The 7,647-nt window shown below is 33.0% G+C and overlaps 1 long non-coding RNA gene across 1 annotated transcript; it reads right to left on the bottom strand.

Annotated features, from left to right (window-relative positions):
* On the bottom strand, positions 3,489 to 4,180 carry LOC110267500. The gene is made up of 2 exons (XR_002355222.1): positions 4,016 to 4,180; positions 3,489 to 3,699 (listed from the first exon to the last, which is right to left on the bottom strand). It is a non-coding gene; the product is annotated as an uncharacterized LOC110267500 (long non-coding RNA).

Genomic DNA, 7,647 nt, shown 5'->3' with positions numbered 1-7,647 from the left:
ATGTGATGGATGAATTTTGTACAAATTTTATGAAAATATAATAAAAAAAATTAAATCTTAAAAAATAACATGATTTTTTTAGAATTAATTTTTTTATATTTTATAATAGAAATAAAAAATCTGATTAACATTGAACTGATCCAATATACTAGATAATTTAATTTTTTTTAGTGTAATTCGAATTGCATCCCTTATAATTCGAATTAGTGTAATTCGAACTACCCTGAATCAACCTGCATGCATAATTCGAATAAGGTAGGTTCGAATTACGTATAAATTTTGGCTGCATACTTCGAATTGATCAACTTCAAATTACCGTTGATAATTCGAATTAGTTTGATTCGAATTACATATAAATACGCTTCTAGTTGATCCATGTTACGTTTTTAGTTTTGGTTGAATCATATAATTTTTCTTCCACTTTGTTTAATAGTGTGATTTACCCTAAAATAAATAAATCGAATCAATGTAAGCTTTGCTCCAACTAGAATGCCAACAAATCCCGTGGAAATGAGAAATTAGCATCCACATTATTTATATATTTATATATAAAATAAACTAATTTCTAATCATCTCGGATAATGTTATCAACAATTCAAAAGACCAAATGTTACTCTATTTTTATAATTTTTAATGGACCTATTAACTATTTTTGTAACACGTGTTTCTTGATTTTTAAAGATTTTGTTATTCCTTTTCAGCTAAGTGTTCTAAATAATAGAAAAAAAAAATCAACCACTTGTTACGTTTTTTCTTTTTTTACCGCTATACATGTCCAACTCTCAAAATATTAAAATATTACTTAATTGAACCTAAAATATACCATGGTTTATTATAAGCACACAACTAAGCACACTACACTTGTCAAGTAAACTCACAACCAATAAATAAATGGTAACTATTCTCAATATCCTGTTTACATAAAATATAAATACTATCATTTTGATCAATGACACTAAATTTATATAATCTCTCCTTAATATTGACTCTGCCTACTAACACAAACTAAGTGAACAACTCAATTCATGGTGGAACCAAGCCCTTCCAAATAGAACTAGTAAGACTGTAACTTGAAATATCCTCTAATAATAGTTTAGCCTGCAAAACTAATCAGTCCTCTCTTCCATATATTAATATGATTGACTGAAAGACCCTATAGAAATAATTGTATTCTCCATTGAAAATGTCATATCTACTCCAATCTATTCTAAAACCCACAATATCCTATTACCGATTCGCGTTGATTTGAAATCGAAAAAAGCTTTAGAAAAACTAATTTCAGCATACCACATGATAACCAATTATCTTCCCAAAAGTAAATTCTTCTACCATCTCCTACTTCCAAAGATAATCCTCTGATCATATTGTCTCTCACATGTTACTCTTTTATTTGTAATTGACATATATCATTTCATGAGTCTCATATTTTTGGTACGGGCTGACAAGAAAGAACAATGTTTAGATTCAAATCATTATAGGAGTACATAATTTTCTTTCATAATGAACAATTTTTTGTTTTTGAAAATCTCTACTACCACTTAAACAAGAGAGCTGTATTCCGAATGACTGCATCACCCATTCCCAAACCTCCTAACTTTTTTTAGAGTTTGGACAATATCCCACTTTATTAATGGTTACCCATAATTGCCATCCTCCTTATTCACCAAAATTTTCTTTGCAAGAAAATTAACTTCTTTATCACAATTTTGGACATCTTATATAAGTTGAGGTAATAAATTGATAGATTATTTAATATTTATCATAAATTTGATGAGGACTAATTTACCAATTTTATTAAGCGTTTTTGTTTTTTACAAGTTGAACNTTAATTTGTTCAACAAGAATAATTTTTATATACTTCTAAAAAATAAAAATATAATGAAAATCCAAGTATCCAATCTAATTTTTTTAGACCAATTTAATTAAGTGTTATTTTTTAAAATTATCAGTGTTTTATTTTATTCAAAATTCAACTTCTTCCTAATTTCTACTACTAGTGTAGTATAATAACTAATAACTTAATAAGAGTATCTTCTTGGTAGGACCAAGCTTGTTCCTCTTTGGCTTTTGGAATCATTAAAGAGATGGGAAAGTGTGAAACCCTTTTGTTCATAATATATTGATTACACATTTTGGAGACATGTGTCACTTCGGATCCACAGCCGTTGATTCCTTACAACTTACATGCGGCTCAGCGGGATGATTAGGGACGACTAGGGGTGTGTATGGTCCGGTCTGGCCAGAAGATCCGATTCGGTCCCGAATACTTTAGGAATTATTTTGGTGTGATTTTACCAGGTCTAGAGTCGGATAAGGGTCTCAAAAATAAACCCGGTCATTATTTTGGGTCAGGTCCGGGTCATGGCTCGGGTCACCCGAAGTCGGTCCGGTGATCCGGTCATCATACACAATTAATATTTTGTGTTATTAGTGATGGATGATGGCTATTCTTTTGTGGAATTTAAGTATTGTAAACCTTAATATTTTGTGTTATTAGTTATTATAAGACTATAATTTAATGTTTTATGTTTAAAATGCATAAGATTTTAGACTAATGTATAATATTGTTATTTATATTGATTTAAATATTTGGTGTTATTAGACAATATTAGTATTGATTATGGTTATGCTTTAATTTTAGAGAAGAGTTGGTTCTTGTTTTTCTAAGTGAATTTTACCATGTCAAATAATGGTTGGAGTCTTGGAAATTTGGATATTTTCACATGCTAACTTATAAGAAGCTATCAAGGTAATGTAGTGTTAACGGCCCGGTTTTCACCCGGTTTTTACCCGTTATAATCGTGGCCCGAAAGTGTATAGATTTTATCGGGTCTAGGGTCAGTTTCGGGCAGTATATATTTCGGGGCGGGTCTGAGTCATATCAAATCCGGTTTTACTTGGCCCATGCACACCCCTAGGGACGACAATACTAACTTATGCGACTATTCAATTCAATTCGTTAGGTAGGATAGGGTTAAAACTTAAAAGCAAAGCAAATTAAGTTACGGACAAGGTTGCGAGAACTGAACCGGTCAAAGAACCGATAGAGTGACTGGTTCATTGGTTTAATGGTTCGACCGGGGTTCAACCGGGGTTCAACCGATTTAATTAAATATTAAATAAAATTATTAAAAATTAAATATATAATTTCAAATTAAAAAAAAATCATCAATCATCAATAAAATTATTTCAGATAATTTAACAAAACACCATCAACTATCATCCATCAAAATTTAAGAGAAGTAAAACAGCAGGACAAAATTATCCCAGATTCACTATTATCCCATATTCACTGAAATCAACCATCAACAATTATTCCAATTACATAACAATTATAGAAACCAAAAACTTAACACACTGAAGTTTGTGTGACCTACTATTATGGTATGAAGAGATCCATTGAGTGGAAAGTCCAAAAAGAAACCATGGAGGTCTTGAGTTACTGGGATGTCAATATGAAAGATCTCTGGAGAAAATGTCAATTCTTGGAGGTGAGGCAGTAACAACAAAGCATTGAACCATTCATGTCGAAAGATAGTGAAAGATCAAGAGTAACCAAGCATGTAACACAGAGGCAGCAACAACATTATTTTTCCACAAATCCAGCATGTGACAAGTTCAAATAAGTCAAGTTCTCCAATTAACACAGAGGCAGCAACAACATTATTTTTCCCTGAATTCTCACGAGTAATTAGCCATCTTTATCAATCAGCAACAAAAATATAAAACAAGAAAATTTTCAAAAATAATTTCTTATAATTCAAAAATAGAAAAATCAAAAACAAAAAATAACCTCAGAAAACCATGAACAAATAAATAATTCAGCAACCAAAATCATGAAGCAGCAAACAAATAAATTATGAACATATAACCTCAGAAAATCAAAAATCAAAATCATGAATCCAGTAAACAAATAAATCATGAACAGATAACAAATAAATCAAAATCTTGAATCCAGCAAACAAATAACAAATCGCCGTGAGAGAGACAGAGAGAAAGGACGTTGAGCTCTGACCCTCAGACAGAGAGAAAACTCGAAGAGAGAGACGGACACTAACAAATCGAGCAGCGACGACGACGGAGCAGTCCTTCGCGACGGCGATGCCAACAGCTCAGACTCGACGTCGAGGGGAGGTGACGATAATAGGTGTTGTTGACCTTGAAGAGAGCGACAGAGAGAGATGATGCGGTATTTGTAACCGACTAACTTACTGGCAAGTGCACCGGGTTTCTTAGCCCGGTTTTTTGCTACGGTTTTACAGTGGAACCGAACCGACCAGATGACCGGTTCCCGGTTAATCCAGTTGAACCGGCCGGTCCGGTTTGATTTTCAGAACAATGGTTACAGATTTAGGCTTATTTTCATCCGAATTAATTTGGGGAGTGAATTTTTTTCAGTGAAAAAAAATTTGGATGGTGTTCAGTGTTAAATTTTATCTTTTATTATTCTCTCTCTTCTTTTTATTTTTAGTCCCATTTATAGAATTAAAGGTGAGAAATCACACTTTATTATCTCAAGTGTTAAAAAAACTGAAGAGGATCCATTTCCATTAATTTGCACTCTTGACGTATTTTATTATGTAATTAAAAAGTACTATATATCTATTATATATCTCTAATTTTAAAGCTAAAATGTGCCACATGTTATTTTTCATTGCAATTAGAATTAAATCTTTCCCTCTAAAATTAAGGAATTCTTCTCTCCTCTATTAATTTTACAACCAAAATATGCCACATGTCACTCTTTCATTGTAATTGAAATTAAATCATTCCCTCCAAAATTAAAGAATTCTTCCATCCTCTATACTAATTTTACAACCAAAACATGCCACATATCACTCCCTCATTGCAATTGAAATAAAATCTTTCCCTCCAAAATTAAAAAGTTCTCCCCTCCTCTTCCTTTCTCTATTTCTCTCATTCCTTCAACCACTCTATCTATTTTATATATCATTATTACTAATTTGATAATCAAAATGTGCAATATGACCTTCTTTAATTGTATTAAAATTAAAATTGAAATATTAAAATTGAAATTAAAATATACCTATATTATGTATCATATATTACTATCTAATTTAATAATCAAATGTGTCATATAACACTCTCTTATTAAAATTGAGAGAAAATATTTTTTCCAAAATTAATAAACTTCCTTCCTAAATTTTCTCATCTTCCTCTCTCCATTTTTCTATTTCTCTCTAATATCTATTTGTGCAACAGACTTAACAGTTAACACCTAATTAAATGTAAAAGTATACACGTTAAATTATTTTAAATTTTAGATAACGAATGTTAAAATTAATTATTAATAAAAAATTAGACTTTTTTATATAAAAATAATAAATAAAAATATAATTATTTATTTTTTATCTACAGATACCTTAATTTTTTTAGCCAAATACTTTTGTCAATTTACAACTTTTTTTGTAAAAGTAGTTTGATTTTATAAATATTTTGTGCCATACATAATCTATACTGTCAAAAAAAAAGTAGACCATAATTTTAAAAAAATTTTATTCCCGTAATATTATTACGGGTAAAAATACTAGTATATAATAAAGTTGATAGAAATCGAACTCATATTTTTTTGGACAATTTACATAAATAAAATGATTGAAGAAAAATGTTACGCAAATACAACATTGGCAAACTCCAAACGCAAATGCAACAAATGCAATTGTATGTAATCTGCTACACCCTGTAGCGGAACCCAAATGCACGTAATCCGCTATACCCTCTCGCGGATTACGTTGAGAGCATGCATACCATAAACTGCTACACCCTGTAGCAGTTTATGACCAAATTTTGTAAAAGCATAATCCGCTACACCCTGTAGCGGATTATGAGGAGAGTGGCATATTATATAAACCTGTGTAATAGTAACAACCCATGTAGCAAAATGAACGAATTGATACAAAACGTAATCATCATTTGCAATAAGTCGTACAAAAATAATAGCCACTAAACATTAATACTAACACAAAATAAGTGAACTACATAAGTCATACAAATATATCTGTCACAAGTCGTTAACCCTAACAGAAAATAAATAAGTTACAATTCATACAATGATAACGGTCAGAACAAAGACAATGGGCGCTACTGCTGGTCACCATCAACATCATGGTCGCCCCCAAATGAACCAAGTAGGTGCGAGCCTGTGCCACATCGAGTCGGACGCCTAACCCTGGCCACTCGCCAATCTCCGAGTGGAGCCTCCTGTAGCCCAACTCCAAATGCAGATGGGGGCGTCCCCCATGTCGAACCAAGTGTCATATGGGCTGCCTACGGGCTCATTTAGGTCGACTGGGAGCTGGGTCTTAGGAACCTAGGACGGAACATCCGTTGGTTGTGGCCTATACTCCGGAGGGTCGGATGGGCCGCCTGGAATCGGACTCTGGTATTGATGAACATCGTCACCCCGTATGATCTCAGCAAAATCTGCATAAAACTGGGGTCCAGTCAGCTGATCGTCTAAATCCATGGTGATAGTAGTGGTAGCAAGATTAGTCATGCACCCGAAAATAGCCTGGTCATCCACGGGCTGCCCCAGCTGGTATGCCACATCCTGGAGCGTGATAGTACAATCTCCGAATGGCATATAGAAAGTGTGGGTCTCAGGCCGCTACCTCTCGATAAATGCGCTGACCAGAGGCTCATCCAACCAGAACCAATGCGCGTTCAGCCTAGCCAGGTGGTACAACCCAGCTCTCTCCAAGTAAGGTATAATCCTATCATGTAACGGCATATTCTGTTGCCTACAGACGCTATACACACATCGGATTGGCTGCATATTCAGAAATAAAGAACACCGGCTTAAATTCTAACAATGACATCACCAAACTATAGCTTATGTTTCTATTCTTAAGCTACTTAGGTTTTAAAATTACTAACTTACCATCCACAACTTAAAATCCTACTTCTCTACCTTTACTTTTAAATGTTAAATGTCAAAGTTTAAATTTCAAATTTTGATTTTCAAACCAAAAGCTAAACTAAGTCTCTATCTTTCTAATTAATAAATTACTTCCTTAATATTGAATAACATATACAGTTATTAAAATATTGAAAGAAAATAAAGACACTTACCTCTTCATTGATGGTTCTGGCTACGTGAGCAACACCGTCAAGCCGGTACACTACAAAAAATTCTGGTTAAAATGGCGATTTTTTGGGTAATTACGGCGGTTTGAACCGCCATTATTACCAGAAATGGTGGTTTTAGAAAACGACGTAATTCTGGGTGCCATTCTGGTTATTACGGTGGTTTTCAAAAAAATGCCACAATTTCTTGGGTTAAAATGGCGGTTTTTGGATAGGTTAAAACGGCAGTTCAAACCGCCATTTTTCCAAATAAAATAATATTTTTTGGTTGGTTAAAACGGCGGTTCAAACCGCCGTTATTTCCAGGATTAAAACGACGGTTTTGGTTGGTTAAAACGGCAGTTCAAACCGCCGTTATTTCCAGGGTTAAAACGGCGGTTTTGGTTGGTTAAAATGGCAGTTCAAACCGCCATTATTTTCAGGATAAAAATGACATTTTTGGTTGGTTAAAACGGCATTTACGAACCGTCATTTTTACCCTGACATAGCAACATTTTTATTGGTTAAAACGGCATTTTTAGTTGGTTAAAATGGTATTTG

The sequence above is a fragment of the Arachis ipaensis genome, chromosome B10, assembly GCF_000816755.2.
Source record: "Arachis ipaensis cultivar K30076 chromosome B10, Araip1.1, whole genome shotgun sequence".
Taxonomy (NCBI): Eukaryota; Viridiplantae; Streptophyta; class Magnoliopsida; order Fabales; family Fabaceae; genus Arachis; species Arachis ipaensis.
Note: the sequence above shows the minus strand (reverse complement) of the source record. Positions and strands in the feature narration are given on the sequence as shown.